This window comes from Embiotoca jacksoni, unplaced genomic scaffold (assembly GCF_022577435.1).
Source record: "Embiotoca jacksoni isolate LCO1_2020_lvr unplaced genomic scaffold, fEmbJac1.0.p SCAF_29, whole genome shotgun sequence".
Classification (NCBI taxonomy): domain Eukaryota; kingdom Metazoa; phylum Chordata; class Actinopteri; family Embiotocidae; genus Embiotoca; species Embiotoca jacksoni.
The window spans coordinates 255,639-277,250 of NW_027185380.1; the positions used below are offsets into that span (position 1 = coordinate 255,639).

At 41.7% G+C, this 21,612-nt stretch overlaps 1 non-coding gene across 1 annotated transcript; it reads right to left on the reverse strand.

Moving 5' to 3' along the window:
• Positions 1 to 202: 202 nt before the first annotated feature.
• On the reverse strand, positions 203 to 276 carry trnai-aau (transfer RNA isoleucine (anticodon AAU)). Its single transcript has one exon. It is a non-coding gene; the product is annotated as a tRNA-Ile (tRNA).
• Between the last annotated feature and the right edge of the window lie 21,336 nt (positions 277 to 21,612).

Genomic DNA, 21,612 nt, shown 5'->3' on the forward strand with positions numbered 1-21,612 from the left:
CAGGGAACGATCAGACCTATTAACCACGAAGGGACTCGAACCCCCAATCTTCTGAGCCAAAGTCTGACACCTTATCCATTAGGCCACTTGGTCACATCTGCAGCTTAATATTTTAGTCAAGTTTGAGTACACCACATACAAATATCAGTATGCAAGACATGAAATAAATAACAAACGCAAGACAGTCTTGGATAAAGAAATGTGGCCAGTATGGGGATTGAATCCATGACCTTGGCATTATTAGCACCACGCTCTGACCATCTGAGCTAACCGGCCTTAATTTTCAGGGTTTTTGGGTCATTTACATTCTAAAAACAAACCCAGGGCCGCCACCTAAAATGGGACCAAGAAATTTGAGGTTTTTGTTGACTCCCTTTTAAAGCATTCAGGGAACCATCAGATCTACCAACTACGAAGGGACTTGAACCCTCAATCTTCTGATCTGAAGTCAGATGCCTTATCCATTAGGCCACATGGTACAATTTGGAGCTTAATATTTTAGTCAAGTTGGAGTACACCACATACAAATATCAGTATGCAAGACAAAATAAGTAACAAATGCAAGACAATCTTGGATAAAGAAATTTGGCCAGTACGGGGCTTGAACCCATGACCTTGGTTTTATTAGCAACAAGCTTTGACCATCTGAGCTAACCGGCCTACTTTTTCAGGGTTTTTGGGCCATTTTTATTCCAAAAGAAACCTAGGTCCGCCACCTAAAACGTGACCAAGAAATACTTACCTTGAGGACATGTTTCCAGATTACTAAGTGCTAACTCCCTTTTAAAGCAATGAGGTAACCATCAGATCTATCAACCACGAAGCAAATTGAACCCTCAATTTTCTGATCTGAAGTCAGACTTCCTATCCATTAGGCCACGTGGTCCCATTTGCAGCTTCATATTTTTGTCAAGTTGGAATACACCACATACAAATATCAGTGCAAGCGATGAAATAAATAACAAATGCAAGACAATATTGGATTTAGAAATTTGAGGTTTCTGGCCAGTATGGGGTTTGAACCATGACCTTGGATTTATAAGCACCACGCTCTGACCATTTGAGCTAACCAGCCTTAATTTTCAGAGTTTTCGTGCCGTTTTTATTCTAAAAGAAGCCTAGGTCCGCCACCTAAAATGGGACCAAAAAATCCTTACCTTGAGGACATGTTTCCAGATTACTAAGTGCTAAGTCCCTTTTAAAGCATTTAGGGAACCATCAGAACTATCAACCACGAAGGGACTCGAACCCTCAATCTCCTGATCTGAAGTCAGACGCCTTATCCATTAGGCCACGTGGTCCCATTTATAGCACAATCCTTTCGTCAAGTTTGAGTACACCACATACAAATATCAGTATGCAAGACATGAAATAAATAACAAATGCAAGACAATCTTGGATAAAGAAATTTGAGGTTTTTGCTGGTTCTTGGCCAGTATGGGGATTGAACCCATGATCTTGGTGTTATTAGCAACTCACTCTTACAATCTGAGCTAACTGCCCTTGTTTTACTGATTTTTTTAGGCCATTTTTATTCCAAAAGAAGTTTGGGTCCAGCACCTTAAATGAGACGGCTCGTGTACCTTGAAGTCAGAACATCAGAGTATCAAGTCGTGCTTACATTTTCAATCCTGCTTCCAACCTGCAGAATTACCAACCACAAAAGGATTTGAACCCTCACGCTTCTGATCAGACACCCCCCGCCCTCCTGAATCTCACTCTTGGTCTCTTCCACTTCCTGTGGGCAGGGCTTAAGAGGCAAGCTCTCCCACTTTTCAGATTATTTGCCAGAGAACCTGTGTAAGGGAACAAAGGTAAGAATCACCTGCAAATGAATCAACTGTGAGAGATAACGTTCACTAAAATATTTGAAAACTAGTTATAAATACAGAATATAAGCTTCACATAAAGTGACACACTGTAGTGGGTGGCAAACCCCTTTCATTTTGGCTTTAGCCCACTTTTAAAACTCAAATATTTCTTCCATCATGCAATAGTTAGCTGGTACGTGTTACTAGCACCGCTGCTTAACTGCAGGCCGACAACTATTGTACAAACGCACAACCATTAATGCACACTTGCCATGCAATACGAAATCATGCAATGGAGGAGAATCTCCATCTGGGTGTGTAACTGAAGTGTTCGCTAAATGCCTGCAGCGATCTGTCTGCTTATAAGTCTTAAATTCTCATCCAACATTCAGCAGTGAAAAAAAGGCCCCTGCTGGAAACGCAGTCTGCTGAGGAAAAACAGTTTTTCATCATCAGTAATGATGAGCTGAGATGCTAACACAAACAGATTTCCAGTGTGTTTGGCAACCGACTCAGGAGTAACGTAACATTCAGTCATGCGTGTTAGCTTGGCTGTCGGTGGGGACCTACGTACATGGCTCAGGGTTAAAATCTTCTCACCAGGGCTGAGCTGTCTCTGTAGGCCCAGCTGCCGAGTTTGGGTTTAACCCTCTGATGTCTGATGTTCGGTGGCACACCAGCGCCTCGGGATCTCTCTCTGTAGTAAATTAATTTACATTTGGAGGATTTTCTAAAGATGCTGGCTTCCTGTGGAGCCGGGGAGATCAAAGTGTCTCATTCTGTGTGTTTGATGATGTTTGATGTTTGCTTTGAGTGTGAATGTTGCTGACTTTTTGCTGTCTTTTTCTCTGCACAGCGGGAGGTGCTCTTTCCTGCCTTTTACTTTCTGCCCTTCCTCGCCCAAATTTGGTAAGTTGCGTTTTACTTTTTTTCCGGCTCTGATTCAGAATCCCTTTGCTGACATATTCTTAATCACCTCTTGATATCTACTCAACAAGCATTTGATGGCGGGGTGATGATGTAGGAGGAGGAGGCCAAGTTCAATTCTTGCCCCAAGTGGCACAAATTCTTTGAAATGTAATATTGTGAATCAGTAAAAATTCGCCCTCAGAAACTTCTTAAGTAACACCACTGAGATGTTTGATTTCAGATCCTGAATATCCTCATTTGCCAGTTCGTATTTCCTGTCATTATTCAGTGTTATGGTTTTATGTTGGGTTATTTTTCCCCAATCAGTCTGTTTTACGTGCGTGGTCCGTCTAAGGGATTTTGACTTGATGTTGATTTTAATTGCTCATGAATTATTTAGCATTTCTTCGACCAGTATCTTAACTTCATCGGTGCTTGTTGTGCCCCGGTGCAGATGGTTTCCTTTGGCCCCTCCCCTCGCCCCAAACACAAGCACACACTCTTGCGCACATACATCCACAAACTTAGCCCATGTTGCTAACTTCTTGTCCATTTGCTGAAGAGCCTCTTGCTTAAAAATGTAATATTTGAGGAAAAAATGATCACAACGTCAACGCAAGTTATCGCAAAATGCCTAGGAACAAATAATTAGCATTTCTCAACATGCCTTCCTCCTTTAGTAACTTTAAAAAAATAAAGCAACCAAATTAGATTGACGTGATCTCAAGTCTAAGTGATGCGTAGGAATAACAGCCTATTTATTTTGATTAAAACATGTAGTTTTAGAACATTTCAATGTAGAAAAAGATGCATAGAAATAGCCTGTTACTCAATACTATTATTGCTTCATGCAAGATGAAAAGCTGGTATTCATCGCTATCGGATTTGTCAAGGGGTCAACAATGTTTTTAAATGATCACTTTGTCGTGCTGGATAAAGTGGGACAGGCAGGATACTTTAATCCATCTTTTTTTTTTACGTGCCTCTTTTGGATTTTTGTACCCAGTTTCATTGTCGACAGTTAAATTGCCTGTTTTAAATCTTTCTCTGACTAAAGGACAACTTAACAGTTTCATTTTTTGCTTCACTTGTTTGGTAGTTGGTGCCATATATTGCGTATTGTGTGGTGTTGTCATCTTCTGATTTATCCCTCTTTGTGAAAAGGGTTTGACATATATCTAGAAATACACAATAGTACTCCGCAAAAGAGACAAAGAATATTATTCATCACGCAGTACCATCAGGGATTCGTGTGACTGATCCAGTTTTCAATCTTCAGCGCGACAGTGACCCCAAAAACACCCTGTGGCAAACTCTCCATGATGGTTGTAACAACCTACCTGCCAAATACCTTGAAAACTGTGTGTACCCTGGAGAGGTGCTGTTTCAAAGGCAAAGGGTTGTCACACCAAATATTGATTTGAGTTTTTCTTTTTCTTTTTTTTTCTATTTACTGGACTTTGTATGGAGTTAATTGATAAATAACAACTATTCATGGCATAGTTTTTTGAAAACATTCCCACTTTCCTTTTAATCCCATTTGAACAGTACTTTAAAGTATTGTTTTGTCACTTCTTTTTTCTTTTTAACTTTTTGACACTCTCTGGGGGATGGTATCATAATTGTGCAATATATATATATACCTAAATCACGTGTCATGTTGGCCATTTACCTGATGAAAACCACGTAGAGTCGAGATGTTGTCTAAACTCGGCTATAATCCAGTGTGAGCAGAGACTTTATCTTTTCTTTTGTTGCTCAAGGGGAGGCGCTGCTGGTTACATAACTGCACTGATTTCACTGATTACTTGGCTCACTGTTTTTGTGATAAGCACGTTTGACGCCGTCAGAATTTTCTGGACATCGAGTGTGTCTTTTTCAAACAGCCTTGGTAACCCCGAACAAAATCTGTGCAACACATCCATGTATTTTAGAGCTGCCTTGTTGGTGCGGACGGTCGCACTAATATCCGAACAATGTTTAAATATTTACAGAAAATGGGAAAATCTGATTAAGTTCATCAGCATCATCTGTTTTCTCTCAAGAGCTTCACATCTTACATTTTTCCATTTTTATTTCAGATCCATGATAACTTACCGCTGCCGTTTTTTTTGCTGACTTCTCGTGACTGCGTGTAGAATATATAAATGGGAGTACGAATTTTTACACGTCCTGAAAAAATTTACAACGCAACGATAAGTTTTCACCTGGCGGCTGTTATGGGTCGACAGTGCGAGTGTGACTGAACAGCGGTGTGTGCCGAGTGTCGCTCCGTACGTCAGTGTGATGTGCTGCAGGCCGAGCAGCAGCGCGACCTGATGGAAATGAATCTGCGTGATTGCTGTGAAAACTGCATCTTATTGCTTGTTCATTCAAATGTGCAGGATGCATATGTCTGTGCGTGCGTGTGTGTGTGTGTGTGTGTTGAGAGATGTCACAGAGTTAGTATGCGTACAATTGCCAGAATCCCTCCCCCCCCTTCCCCCTCCTGACTCTACCTACATCTGATTCCCTTCCGGCTACAGCAAAGGCCCCTGGGCACGTTGTGAGGCCCCTACGCCCACTCTTTTATACATCCACATCGGTGTGTGTGTGTGTGTGTGTGCGTGTGCGTGCGTGCGTGCGTGTGTGTGCGTGCGTATGCATGGGTAGATGCATCTATTGTTGTTAATCTGATTTGGTTAAATGTCCCCGGGGCACACACAAAGCAGAACCTCCTCACCTTTAACCCGCCTCCTCCTCATCGTTTTTCTCTTCACAGTTATTAATCCCCGACCGTCTCGCTCGTTTGAAGAGGCTAATCAGTTTAAGAACTTTGATACAGATAATATTCTGGGGCACCGTGTGAACGTAAGCTCAGTGCGCCAGTGTTTTCTTTGTGTGGGGAATTTTTTTTCCGCCCAGTTTCTTCTCTATTTGAACACTCTTGTTGAGAATAATATCCCGTCTCAAGTCAATCAGTTGTAACTCTATGTACGTCATGTGGAACATTTGCTGACATACACCTGATGTGTGATATGCAAATACCTTTATGATTGACTCAGAAAATCAAATTGAATACACACTCTATCACTGATATTACTATTATTGTTTACCTTTAAGGAGGTTGTGTTTTCAGTGCGGTTTGTTTGTCAGCCGAGTTCCATAAATAACATTTTTTTTTTTTTTTTTAATCAAACTTGTTGGAAAGGTGTAGCGTGAGCCAGGGAAGAATCCAAGTACATCTTAAATTCAGTAGATGGTCACTTCAATAGTAAAAAAACAACAACAACATAGGCCATATTTGAAATGTGACACCTTTACGGGTACCAGTAATCCTCTGGGATGCATATGGATTTAATAGCAGTCGTTAACTGGAACTGATGCAATTGTAGCACAATCGCCTCGATTGTAATAATAAAATATATCCACACATGTATATCGGTTGCAGCTGCAGATTTGTATATTATAAAAGAGCAGCCTTTGGCCTCGACGGAAGTCTGTGCTGTCAGTGCACTTCTAGCTTTTCTATTGTGAAATATGCTGTTGTCACTAAAACGATCACAAAACCAGACCTGCATTGATCTTTTTTTTCTTTTTTTTTTTTGGAGAGTTTGCATAGTTGGCCCGGAAATTTAGATGATGAAATGATCATTTTTCTTCTGTCAAAATAGACAAGAAATCCATAAACGTGAACAGACAAATGAAAGTTTGAACATATACAATCCCAGAACAACAAAGATCCCGAGGGAAAACTGTGAGAAACGGTGAAAAGACTTTTTAAACATTGTTGAAAAATTGCTGAAAAAACCCCTCAAAATCTGTCTTTTCTCAAGTTACTAAAGGATGAGATAGATGTTTTTTGGGGTTTGGAAAAATATGGAAGAAGAACTGAGCTGTCTAGCCACAGCTTTTTTTTTGGTGTATAAAGATTTTTGTGGATTTTTGGATTTGCCTTTTTGCCTTCATTCAAAGGCAAACTGAGAGAGAAGAGAAATGACAGTCAACAATTTGTTTCTGACCCAAATCCAATCAGGAAAGCACAATTAGCATTTCAACGTAGCCCAATATTTTGTATTTCAGACCTGTCAAATTTGCCACAGAATTATGTGGACAAAAACAAAAATCCGATATATTTTGAGTCTAACTTGCATTTTCATTTGACTGAAGACATATTTACACAGTGCTTCTGATGTGTCAGTGCTTGACAGGAAGACTGACAGCGTGCCGACCTGTATTTAACATTCGAACCTTGTGTATTTGACATCGGCTCTGTAGACTTTTCTCTGAGCTGTGTGTCGGTGTTGTTGGTTTAGCCTCATTATCCCAAATCCAACATCATTTCCAGTCAGATGAGTGTTTGTGTATTTACTTCTCGCTGCTTTTCTCTGCTCCATCTGAACTGTGATGTTCAGCTGACCTCAAAGCTAACAGTCACCCATTTCGTATCCCCCCCCCCCCACACACACACACGATTCTCTCCCTCGTGCACCCGTCTCACCCCCTGCCTCCCCATCCTTTCTACCTGCGGCAAAGTCTTATGTAAAACACATTTATTTTTAATGGATTTTTTAATGAATTTTTTAGCTGCCTATTAATAATGCCATTAGTGGTGGTAGAGCGGCGTCAGACAGCAGCCCGGCCTGCTAATCCTGCCCCCCAGCCCTGGCAAACGCAACTAATCCAGGCCCCTGCTTTGGCTCCAAGTAGGCCTCACACACACACACACACACACACACACACACAGAAGTATGTGCAAACACAAACTGTATGTAAAACACACTGCCACACACACATGAGAGCATTGACTAATCCTCAGTGTGTGTATTTCACCATTATTTCTTTCTCGCTGTCTTTTCACACGCCCCCCCCCCCCGCCACTCCGCCTCCCCGCACCCACTCCCCCACCACCTCCTCTTCTTCTTTTTCTTCTACTTCTTCTTCACTCAATCACAACCCTCCTCCTCCTTCTTTAATCCTTCTGTCGCTCCTTCTCTCCTCCTCGTTCACGTCTCCCCTTTGCCTCCCACCTTATTTCAACCCTTCGTCCCCCTTTCAAGCCCCCCCCCCCCCCACTCCCCTCCCTCCCCTTCCCTCTTGACCTCCTCCCGCGTCTTTTTCTTTTTTCCTCTCCTCGTCTTCACCGCCCTCCTCTGCCGCCTTTCTTCTTGTTCTCCCCTGGGCACCCAGCAGGCCCGGCCTTGGTGCTCATCTCCTCACGGAGGCTCCTTACCTGGGGCCCTGAGTGCACAAACACACACACACACACACACACACACACACACACACACACACACACACACACACACACACACACACACACACACACACATCTGTAGACGCTACAAAAAAAAAAAAAAGTCAGAGCAGAGCTGCTTAAAGCCTTAATAGAATTTGAGCCCAGCTCAGAGAGCGCTGGAGAAAAGATGTTAATTACTGCAGGTTTTAATGCTAATTAAATGTTTCAATTAATGGTGTGTTTGTTGCCAAAATGTGTGTCAGTAATTGACGAACGGCTATAAGGTGTGTGAAGGCATTAAAAGGGAAGAGACAAAGAGAGTGCGCTCTACCTCCGAGATGTGCCAGAGCCCGGAGCAGTGCAGCATGGGAAATTTCATTCATGAGGTGGAAAGAAAAAAGTGCTGGAACAGATTCAATACAGCTGGTTTCCATAAAACCGTTCGTGGCCTCCGTCAGCTGAAGCGTTTCTGTGCAGCTGGACTATTGATGTATACAACGTACTGAGCTGAAGGGGTCCTGGATGTTTAACAGGAGAACACCATATACAGGCAGAGAGCAGACAGTCCAACTTATTTGTAAGAAGATCCGTCATGACTAAGCATACGAAAAAGAATGAAAATTCTCTTGCCATATAAAGATGATTTGTTTTTCAGTTTTTACTGACTTTTCTGGATTTGTTTTTATTAAAACTTTATCCCCCATCACATGCGGACTTCTAGTTTCCTGTTGCAGCTAGAAACGCAAGTTCATACTGAATGCGATATTTCCAACTCAGAAAATAGTTTTGGTAAAAGAAAGTGATGAAAAAAAGAGAATTAGTTGCTTATTATGCACAAATATGTATTTAAATTTTAAAATTTAAGGTAAGAATGAATTATGTAGTGTTTGAGCTCTGGTGTTTGAAGTTCAGCTATATATATATTTATTTTATTTATTTTATTATTTATTTTAGCAACATTAGCAAGAATTATCAGGAAAAATAAGTAATAAGAAGTCGTCATTGGTGCAGACACCACTAATAATGCTGATCCCTTTGAGGCAGTATTGAGAACTTTGGGTGTTTTTTTAGCTGTTCAGGCCGGTCGGATGTAAAAACAGGACACAAAGAGAACAGAAGACAGGAAGGAGGACAAAAGTCTGTTATTGAAATCAGAGATGGCCAACAGTTACGCTGCAAATCTGACTTCTTCGCATTCTGTTGACACATTACAAGATCTTGACTCCAATCCAGTCACTTGTTGCTTCACCGATGATCTAAGTAGGAACAGAAAAACAAGCAAACAAATGTTGCAATAAATATGACTTTGCAAAAGTTTGTCTCTGTTGATACAGCTGACCATCTTATCTTGTGAAAATAAAAGTCATTTGTTTCCCTCTGTGAGCGCTCAAGATTCAAAGGATCCACTTTCAGCGAACTCCTGTCTGAACTGGTATCAGAGCTGGACTTGAAAAGCAAACATCACTTTACTTTATACTCTTTTTATATGACATTCATTGCTTAATTTGCTGTAATTGTTTAATCTTTTCAATTAAAGACACACACTCCACCAACACTTTATTGAACCACCCGTGCAATCCAGTACAATTTAGTACCACAACATAACTACAGTGAACTGCATCATATTGGGAAGTGTTCAGCGGCGTATTTTATGTTGACGGGATCATAACATTATAATACATCGGAAGTCTTTGGGTTTTGGTTTCTGGGTAGTGGGACAAAACGGGATATTTGATGGCATCGATTTGGCTCTTGAAATTATTTATGTCAATCGGTTGTAAATATTACGTAGACATTATTGCACCAGTAGTTTAATAATAATAATACACTGATGTGTGACACACCGCATTGTGAGTACTTTAAGTTTGGATACTTTAGGTGCACTTTGCTAACGCGGACATGTTTTGATTTGACGTGTGCATGCAGGACTTGTGCTTGTAGTGGAATATTTCATACAGTAGTACAACTTAAGTCTCTTCATTCTTCCTGCACGTGTGACTCACAAACACCTGACTCACCTCCGTACACCAGAGAAGTAACGATCCAGAAATGTACAGTTTATTTTCTTCTGTCAGTGTGGAGCAGACAGGTGTTTGTCTCATGACTCTGTGTGTGTGTGTGTGTGTGTGTGTGTGTGTGTGTGTGTGTGTGTGTGTGTGTGTGTGTGTGTGTGTGTGTGCTGCCCCACGGTGATGCACTGCAGACACAGACAGTCCATCACGTTGAATTATTACCTCGCTGAGGAGCCAGCGACGCACTCACAACTGCTTTGTGTTCACTTTACACATTCCTTGTGTGTGTGTGTGCGTGTGCGTGTGTGTGTGTGTGTGTTTTGCTTGTGCATACCGTGTGTCACACTTGCTGCACACTGATATGAATTCTCTCTGACTTGGTATGCAAATCAAAAGACTCTAGGTAGGGTAGTGCTAATTGCCCGGTGGCTCTTTGAGCAGTGACTGTGTTGCGTGTGTGTGTGTGTGTGTGTGTGTGTGTGTGTGTGTGTGTCTCCTAAGGCTTTCAGGATAAGGATGTGAAATTCCAGATCAGCGTTTCGGTGCTGAAGGCCTGTAGGCTCCTGTCAATCCTGCTGACACACACACACACACACACACACACACACACACACACACACACACACACACACTTACACACACATGTCTCTGAGTTTCTTGCCCAGATTACCATAATTAAGTCATTTGTTGTGGTTGAGGCTGATAAAATCATTGAATTATTCAATACCAACAATATCTGAGGCTAGATAAATCTGTGTCTGTGTGTTTGTGTGTGTGTGTGTGAAAATGTTTGTGCGCATGTGCCACTGTACACTCCCAACACCACACTCTCCATCACCCACAATGCACCGCACTCCTGGCAATGATATGGCGGGGCTAATCAAGCACTCCTCTCCGCAGCATCACAACCATCCATCACACACGGACACAAACATCCTTCAACCCGCAGCCGTTCATTTGCTTGCATGGCGGCGACACAGCACCCGTTGCTGCACCGTCAACGATCTGCAGATGCTCCAAAGACCTGTAAAAGTTAGAACTGATATGCATATATCATATTTTGTGTGCACCTGTCATTCACAGTTTTCGAGGACAAAAGCATTACTTCACTTTGCCGCGTTGAATTAGCGTCAGCATCTTCGGCACGTCTGAAAGCAGCCAGAAAGTTCTTCTTTTTTTTTTTTTTTTAACACTGACAGCAAAACAAAATGGATTGTGGGGAAGAGGAAGGCGGAGAAGTGTGTGTGTGTGTGTGTGGGTGTGGGTGTGGGTTGGTGGGTGAAATACTTTGAAGTACGGGCGTTGTGCGGCAAGGACAAAAGAAAGAGTTTGATGAGAGCGGAGAAAATGCTGTAATTGTTGGGAGGAGGGGGAGGAGGGGGGGGGGGTCACGCCGACGATGAAACAATGTTTGCAGAGTGAAATTACAAGACGGTACAGAGGAGGTCTGGGCTTTGTCTTTGTGTACATGGCGTTTGGGAACATGGGGCGAGATTCGGCTGTCCGGTGCTGTGAGTTTGGTTTTGAAACGGTTTGCATCATTTTCCTCATCGTCTGTCGCTGATGACATTCTGCTGCCTTCACTTCAACTTGATTGCTTAAAGTTGAGGTTGACTCTTTGTTTGTGGTGCAGGAAGCTGAAACGTGACTATCTACTCGGGATGGGAATGGGAATATTTGAAGAAAAGTCGAATAGTTCAGAGCGAATTTCGAATAGCGGTTTCGCTTGAAATACCCACTTGACCCTCAATGTTTTTACTTCATGGTGCAGGTTTCAGCTTTTCTTACCAAAAATAATTCTGTCATTCAGCAGGAATGACGTTGACCACACAAGAAGGAAGTCGTGAGAGCTGTGAAATCTCTCGGGTGGATGAACTGCCTTAGTATTATGACCTCAGGTAGTAGGTTTGATCGCCAAAATGTAAATTACCGTGTATTTAGTCAAACTCGTACACTCGATATTCAAATGGACAATACCGAAGAGCCTTAAAGTGCAACACCACTGAGGGCCACTAGGGACTCTCATGAGTCGATACATTTCTCCACAAGCCATCATATTGGTGTTCTCGGCAAAATTCACTCCTGCTAATCAGTGCTCTGGTGGTCCTCCTTAAAATAATTCCATCATTGATTAAATATTAAATCTTAAATATTATATCTGTGATTGCATTACAACACAGAGGAAAAAGTAACTGTTCTTCCCATGAAAACAGATCTTCAGATTCTGATTGTCAAGATTGTGAAGAAAAAAAAAAAAAATCAGATTCACAAATCTCTTCCGGTGTGTTTATCCTTGTCCCTGAAACCACAGCGAAAACCTTAAACTTTTAAATTAATAGGGATTATCGGAAAGATGCAAACATCTTCATTTTATGCCTCTAAAAAAAAAAAAAAAAGTAGATGCAACTGCTGTGAAATTTTAGCCTAATCTCAGTCGATTTATATCTAAACACTTATTTAAAAACGAAAGTACTGTGATCAAAAGTTAACCCCAAAACGTGGGCGCAACACATTTTTGAAGAGAAAGGATTTGATAGAAACATGCGATGCAAGAAGAAGAGATCTAAAAATCACCTTAATTATGTCAATATGTATTACTTTTTATAGTGTACATCGTCCTTCCCCGCTACTGTTAAACTGAGATTTAAGATGAGCTGAGCTCTCTGGCAGAGAGGTAAACAAGGAGGGTGATTAAGGGGAATGAAGCGTGAGTCCTCGTTATGTTTGCTTCTTTCTTTCTAATCAACATTAGTTCAGAGCCATTATGCCTCTGAAGCTGGTGTGTGTGTGTGTGTGTGTGTGTGTGTGTGTGTGTGTGTGTGTGTGTTTCCACACATTTATAACCTCGTCCATTAGCCTCTGCTGCCGAGCAGCAGGAGGCGGTGGAGGAGAGACGGCGGTGGTGGGGGTGAAGAGGACGGGATGAAATTATTTTAGTGCAGAATAGAAGTGTTTCACTTGATATTTTTAATTCATTCCTTCACGTCATTGAAGACGTTTTCATGTGATGCTCGGGAAGTATATCAACAGGTTTATAAAGTTTTGAAAACCTCTTGAGTTTAATTCTGTGTTTTTAAATGTAAAGAAAAGGAGAGATTTCTAGAAATTTTAAAGCAATGGGACTGTTGTCTTTTTCCAACATGTTCTCCAAACCTAAATTTGCTGTTGCCTTTCAAAATAAAACATTTGACCGTTTTCTGATTTAAAGCCTTATCCAAACATGGTTTGTTGGCGCCTTCAACTGTTACAAATAAGTGTTTTATGCTCGGGTTAAAGTTAGACTCGTTTTGAATGAACAGTTGATCAAAGCGCAATGTGAGAATATTTAGTCCTCAGCTCTATTGAGCCCTTTTTGCACCATTTAAATCATTGTTTTGGATTTGCAGCACACAACTTGGTTTGTCTCATTTTCTGCTTTTATCAACTCCATCCAGTCAGGGAGCAGTGGCTGCTTGCGACTAGCGGGTGAACACAGAACAAGTGGCGAAACTTTATTAAATTAAATTGAATTGAATTCATTTGTGAACTGTCGTCTTGAAGTCTTGAGTTTGGCATTTTGGCCGTCGCCATCTTGGCATTTTTGGAGCGAGAAGTGACCATATTTGGACGAGCTGGAGAGGAGCAAGCGGTGGATTATCTGAGGACATTAGGCCCCGCCCCCTTCTCCTGGCGACCTGGCTGCACCCCAGACCTGTCGATCATACTGGCTCCAAATCAATGGCTCCAAACATCAATCAGCTCTCTTTGAGGCCTAATATCTAGTCAATTTTTGAATTATTTTCAGAAGTATCACCAGAGCAATGACCAGAAGGAGTAAATTTTGCGAATCACATCATAATGATTTGAGGAAAAAAAAAAATGACATTGTATTTTATAAGTGAAGTTGACGCTTTTTTGAATGGGAGTCTATGAAAACAAAGTTTTTTTTGTGTTTTTTTTTAGCCACCCCCTAGTGGCTCTTTGTGGTAATGCAATTTAAGGCACTTCACATTTGCTTCACTTTTCAGACCCAGAGACTGCATGTTAATTTTGATATACACTCTATAGGGGAGACCTAAATGGAGCTAAAACGAATGGGAATCTCAGAATGATCATTTTAATGCGAAAAATGCAGTGATGAACACATCAGCGCGTTGCTTTGACAGCCTGTGGAGACGAAGCGAGAAGTTCACGCTCGTCTGCGGCTGTGTTTGATCCTGTGAGCGGGAGAAACAGACAGGACGGAGGAGGAGAGGCGGGCGACACAGGGACCGGGTGAATAACGTCATGGAGAAAGAGGAAAATGTGGACACGGAGCAGGAAGGAGAAAAGACGCGCATGATGAAAAACTGGAGAATTAGACATCCTCCTGTGTGTGAAATCTGGAGGTGAAGAGCGGCAAAAACGTATTTGAGTTGAATTTAGAAAAAAAAAAGAAGAAGAAAGATGCCCGTGAAACATGTTGTGCATCATAAAGTAGATAAATCTTACTGTTTATCTGCAGTGGTTGCCCACATGTGTATCTGTGATTTGTATCTGCCGAAGAGTTTCCCGATTAGCTCTCAGCATCACCGAGTTCGAAATCTGAACATGAAATCGCAGCGCGAATCACGTGGAATCGGCCGTCCAATCAGAGCAGCTCGCCGACGGTTAGCGGTGGAATTGCACGCAGGTGCACGGAAAAATAAAACACTGTTTTGAGCTGGCACTTTAAGGAAACAGTAACAGTAAAGTATAAAAAAAAAAAAAAAAAAAAAAAACTTTAGCAGCAAAAACTAATAATTGCAAAGCAGCCAATTAAATTGTGCGGGAGAGATGAAACCGCTCATATTTCCCCTGGTAATTTCATGCTCTAAACTCGCTTCCGTGCGCACATAAAAAGAGGAGAGAAAATATCATTTCAGAAGCTGACAGAACTCATTGTTCGTGGAATTTTAAATTCAAAAAAGTTAATAAAGGCGAGTGCGAGATGAAGGGAATTTGCATTTCTCAGATTAACAGCATGTAGAGCAGCGGCGGCGCGCGCAGCCTCGGGTCATCATTTAAGAAACCTTTGCATATTTTATTTAAGAGTGGCCCGGTTTGGAGCGTAATAAGACAGACAGATAATGATTAGAAGGTCGGGCCTGCGGGGCACAGCCGGGCTGGGCGCTGTAACGCTCTAATACCCAACACACACACACACACACACACACACACACACACACACACACACACACACACACACACACACACACACACACACACACACAAAGCACAGCACAGCCTGTGCCGGCTCCTCTAATTGGCTGCTGATGGTTTATGAAATGTTTTCCAAAGGTTTTATTATTGTTGTTGTTGTTGTTGTTGCTTTTATTGCTTTCATTATTTGAATGGAGGTTTTCTGCTCGTGAGTGTTGGTTTAGCTCAAAGCCAGCTGGTTCTGCTAACATGCTCCTTTTTAATCAATGCAGAAAAGCCCCAAATGGTTCCAGAGACGTCGGATCACATGCTAATGCTGCAACGCTGTCGTACCGTCGGTCAGCTGGAGCGCGAGCGGACCAACCAGAACGATTTTTTTTTTTTTTTTTTTAAAGGCAGGAAGGGAAAACACCTCCGAAGCAACATTTCAGATCATTTAAAAACCGAGGTTCACTGAAGGGAAGCGGCACCGAAACTCTGTCATGTAATTAAAAGTTTGATTAGAGTCCTGTCCGTGTTGGCACCGATGGAAGAGCTGCTTAAATTTTATACCAAAATTAAAGAAATACGTGTTTGTTTTTTGACCAATCAAATCCACCCACGAGTAACCTGCTACTCATTTCAAAGCCACCCCACGTTTGATGAACTCAGTTTGCACCAGGAAATGGTTGCACCACATGTGCTGGCGCCAACTGTGACAGTTTCACACCAAATCATATCAACATGTAAGCTTCCTGAACAACCCTGAAATCTTGAGTGCCAACATTTTTTTTAAACACCGGGTCCATTTCTTTCCTCAAAAATATTCAGATCCTGTTTTTTGTTTTTTTAATTTATGACACTGAAATTTCAGATTTTAGGGACAGCTGCCATGAAACTTGGCAGTCATTAATTACTTTGATTAGTCTTAATCAAATGTATCCACAGCCTTAATTGGCAGATGATGGTACGACACGTTTTTTTTTTAGTTGATGTTGCTTAATCGCTAAAATGTAACAAACTTTGATTTATAGTATTATTATTATTATTATTATTATTATTTTAAAGGAATTTGACACGGTGCCTACTGGGTGCTGAATGGAGCCCGATGCTTTGACGGTGATTTGGAAAACACGGCTTAAACAAAATTTGTATTTGACATTAGCAGGATTAGAAAACGCAAAAATTCTCTTAACATCGCAAATACACATTTTTTTTTTCTACTGTCAAATCTCGTTGTGTTACACCACCGAGTGCCGTGAATTTGGGGTTAAACGACAAACATTTAATTATCGCTGATCGAATGTGTAAAATTTTGCATTTCACAGTGTCGTTTTTCTGATTTCGTAGCATCAAAAAAAAAAAAAAAAAAAAAAAAACACAACAGAATTGAGACACCTTTCGTTCCTGCTGTCGGCAGCTGGAACATCTGGAGGAAAGAGGATAAGGAAGTCGGAGCTCTGTTGACGGAACAATAACATCTTCTCCATCGACAAAGCAAAACCATCAATTAGGAGTAATGTCACCGGTGACGACTTGAGCTTCAGTGGAGCGGCAGAAACGCAGTTATGGTTGTTGTTTTTCTTTGCTATTGTACTCTCTATCTGGAGTTGTGAATCAATGCATCTTTTTGATCTTTCTCACTCCCATGAATACAGCGTGTGCGTGCGTGTGTGTGTGTGTGTGTGTGTTTCCTTGCCCCTGGGGGTGTGTGTGTGTGTGTGTGTGTGGGGGGGGGGGGGGTCTGTATAATGATAGTATCTCTGAGGCCCCTCCATGGGGGTTTTGAGGCCTTATTATCAGAGCAGGTAAAGTAATTTCTCAGTTCGACCAATGTTCCACACTAATTCCTTCCCTATATGTGTATCCATGTGTGTAAACGAGTGTGTGTTTTTTGTGTGTGCACACATCAAAGCCGTACAGAGAGATGAGCCAGATAGTATTTCTCTGATTAATTTAGTCATTTGGGATACTCTGTTAACTGGATTACACTCAGATGTGTTGATATGACCACATGGCCCTGGGATATGTGTGTGTGTGTGTGTGTGTGTGTGTGTGTCTCTGTCTCTGTCTGTGTGTGCATATATATGTGTGTGTGTGTGTGTGTGTGTGTGTGTGTGTGTCTGTGTGTGCGCTCACATGCAGATATGCGTGCTTTTAACAATTATCAAGAAGCAGTGTGTTTCGTTCCACTTGTGAGGTCCGGAGAGCTCGCAGTGACACGTAAAGACGCTCCGACTGACGAGGCAGAGAGACGCTTTAAAGACGCAGCACTTAAAGGGTTGTTCTGTAAATTGACTTTCGAGTTCAGTGACGAGTCCGTCACTCAAAGTCCTCCTCCACTCCCAGGAAGCCCGACAATCACAGCGAATTAGCATTTAGTTTTACCTCCTTCCATTAGCCAGTAATTCTGCTCATGTATTTCTCGGTCAGACGGCAGTTTGAGAGTTGATTTAAACACACAATGAAATAAAAGATTAAACATTTTTCCCCATTTATAATCATGATTGCTAAACTCTTAATTGGTCATTTCCTTCACAAAACCGCACCTGGTAGTTAGCGAGAGAAAATACCATCGTGAGAAGTGTATTTTTATAACTTTATTTTATTTTTTTTAGTCGTTAATTTCCCCCAAAAACCGCAGTTCAGGTCCGATTCATTTAACCCACATCCTCCTCCGGGTCTAACAGGTGACGGTGGAGGCGAACAGTCTTACAGCTCTGTATTAGTATAATTACTATTATTTACATCACTCACTTTCATAACCATGTAAAACTAAAGGATTTGATTTGAATCGCTCTCTGAAATGAACCCGTGTTGCAAATTTTGTGACCTTCTCGCTAAATTTTGAGACGCTTTTAGTAATTTTTTTTTTTACTTGGCCACAATTTTATCATCTTAATTTTTCCTCACCCTTAAATGTATATCGTTGTATCTTTGCGTAATTGTTTTAAGTCCTTGTGATGCTACAAATGAAGCTGTTTCAGACTTGACAGCAAAGTATTATCATCGTTATCACGAGCATCGTCGTAGTGATGATATTTAATTGTCCTCACGGTTGCTCTTATTTACTTTTCCATCTGTAAGCGTGTTTGTTTTCATAGTTTTCGCCCTGCACGTACAATTGATGTGTTGCTGTGGCCTGATTGAGAAATGACAGCTGAATTGAGAGGTGAATTAATTACAAATCAGTTTATCGTTTCTGAGAGGATTGTTTCTTGTGGTAATTATTGAGATCGTTTTATTGACCAGTCGTAGTGCTAAAAAAGTTAATGAAAACTGCATTTTAACTTCGATTGAACTTATAAAAAAAAAAGCAAAAAAAAAAAAAGCATATTTACACAAAGTGACGGCAGCGGATTTTGAACAGTGTAGTTTCAGTGTATGTCACCAGAATGGACGACAGTAATAATTACAGCAATGAATGAGCCTTTTTCATATGCATATGCATACGCAGAAAGAAATCGGAGCATATTATTAATACAAATTTGAGACCAGATGGAAATTCCGAACGTGAATTTAAGTCCAATTGTCAGTAAATGTGTGAAAACAATTGCTGTGTGTAGGTTTGGGTTTGTGTGCTGTGTCAAGATGCATCATGACAGACGAGCAGCGAAATGTAAAGAAAAAGAGAGAGGGGAGGGGGGGGGGGGAGGGGGTGGAGAGGGTTAGGATAACTGCGAGCAGGCCAGAGAGAGAGAGAGAGAGAGAGAGAGAGAGAGAGAGAGAGAGAGATGCTCCAGTGGCCAGAGGGCAGTGTGCATTAGAGTAAGAGCCTGATTGGCTCTGACCTTCCTCACAGCCAGCTGTCAGCCTCTTAGATACACACACACACACACACACACACACACACACACACACACACGCACACACACACACACACACACACACACACACACACACACAGTGTACAGCACACGGCCTGTTACGGCCCTGCAGGCTCTGATTACCATATCAGCACCGTCTCATTTGCATAAATCCCAGCACTCTTAATTAGGCTTCATCTCTCTCTTCCTCTCTTTACCTCACTCTCATTTTCGCCTCTTTCCCTCCACTTTTCCTCCTCCCTCTCCCTCTCTCTCTCTCTCTCTCTCTCTCTCCCTCTCTTCTCTCTCTCTCTCTCTCTCTCTCTCTCTCTCCTTCCTCCATTTGCTCACAGATATGGTGCCGGGGTTTAGGGTTAGAATTAGCAGATAGGAGGGTCCATGACTCCCAATTAGTTTAGTGCTGATTAGCCTAATGACAATTTCACTTCATCTACATGTATTAGCAGCACCATATTCTTTTACTACTTCTGTTCACATAAACATTATCTGCAAGGAATTCTCTCTTTCATCTTCTCCCTCTCTCTTCCTTTTTCCCCCCCTCTTGCTCTTTATTTTACAGGTGTTATGGTCAGAAAGGACAATGAGCTAATTATGGCCAGAAGTAAGCTCTTGTACCTGCAGTAAATTACTGTGCGGGAGCATTCGGCGTTATACCTTTGACTAACATGGCTGCATGGAGGGAAAATAAGTTGTTGTTCTTTTGGTATGTAATTACCTTTTCAGGCGATTTAACCCCTATAATTAAACAGGAAACTGTCAAATTCACTTCTAGGGTTACGTTACTCGGTTGTTTCAGAGACCGTCTGCCCCAAACTTACAAAAATCGGATCATTTTTACCGCAATATCCATGTTAAACACTTTTTAATGAAGCTTTTCACAAATGTTCTTATTTCTTATTGAATGTCTGTATCCTAAAGCAATTTTTTTTAATTTTTTTTTTTTTATCTTTCATTGGTGTATGGTTTTGTGTTGTTTGTGAGCCCCTGACCAAAGATAATTTTCTATCACTGGAATAGTTGATATCATTTTTGGAATCTTCATATTGCTGTTTTCAAGTTACCCCGCTGTGGGTGCCAAGCGGAAAAGATTCAAAAATTTTATTTTTCTATAAAACTCTCCAATTTTTCTGGATTAATGAATCACGTGTCTAATATTTCTTTTAAAGTATCACTTACATTTGAATCTTTATATTTTTCCTCCTCATTTGGTTCACAAACTAAACAAAAGCTTCGTCTGAGGTCAACTGAGAAGAGACACGAGAGGCTCAGAATGACACATATCTACCTGCACAGTTTGTGATATAAAAAGCCGAAATCTGACCTGCAGACTTTTCTACTGACAAACTATGTTCAGCTACCGAGCCAGCGAGCTAACTGATGACAAGCGCTTCGTATTGTTTAACACAACTCGTGAACCGCTGATTCGTCCATTCGTTCCAAAACGCCACCGAAGTGAAGCGTTTCTACTTTTTTGTGCCGTTGAAACAAATGTTTTGTTACTGGAACTTCCGACTTTCTGCAAAGCAGAAACGTGATTTCACGGAAAAATCACTCCAAAGAATATATCTTTATTTAATCAGGGAGTTGATCAAAACTGAAATCCTGAGCTTGTATTAAATATTTTTTGACACGGTTTGAAACTCCAGTCACAACTTGTTTGTGTGCAGGTAACATCTCTTTAACCCCTGAAGCCTGAAGTTGTTTTTTTTTTTTTTTTTTTTTCACCTCGAGGCAACCCTGGAAAAGGAAAATTGAAGCAGGACTTTAATTTGGATAGATTTTATTGATGACTGTTTACAGATTATTTAAAGCTAAATTCAACATCAGTTCAATTAAACAGTGACTTAAACAAAACACACTTTGTTACTTCTACGTAGTTTAAATCTCTATTCTGTATTGAAACCTGTTTGTGAATGTGGGCGCGTGAATGAAAACGGATTGGAACTAAATCGCATTCAGCTGTCGGTGCCTCACTCGGCCGGAGGCGAAACCTGATCCCGTGGACCTCCGTTATGTCTGCCGGGGGGGGGCGTGTTGCATCACCTGGAAGCCCTCAAACACTGACGTGGGACTCCAGAGCGGTTTGGTTGCGCGTTATTTACCTGACCGGGTTGGCTGGGAAGGATCTAGATGAAAGAACGAGACTTGGTGAAGGTTCAAGCTGCATCTACATGATCTTAAACTATGATGCACAGGCAGATGGAGTTTGGGGGTCCAGTGTGGAAACGGGAGAGGGGGGGGAGGAGGAGGAGGGGGGCCCTCTGGGAGGCTGTTGAACCCCCCGAACAGTGAATTCGGTGTGTGTGTGTGTGTGTGTGTGTGTGGTGTGTGTGTGTGTGTGTGTGTGTTGATGGAGGGAGGTGTGTAGGGGGGGTTAAACACAGCTATATTCTGTAGATAACAGGATTAGCTGGGAAGCGGATAATAAGTTAGCATTTCCTCCCCGCGGCGCTCTCTCCTCTCTCCTCTCTCTAATCCTGCAGCTTTGATGTCCCTGCTCCCATCAGGTATCTGGGCTGCTCTGGCCCCGGGGCCCCGGGGCCTCCAAATGCTCAGACACTGAGTTGTGTGTGTGTGTGTGTGTGTGTGTGTGTGTGTGTGTGTGTGCGTGCGCGTGCGCGAGTGTGCGTATATGTGGGTGTGGATGTCTGCCTATCTGTGTGTGTGTGTGTGTGTGTGTGTATTCAGTGTCCTCA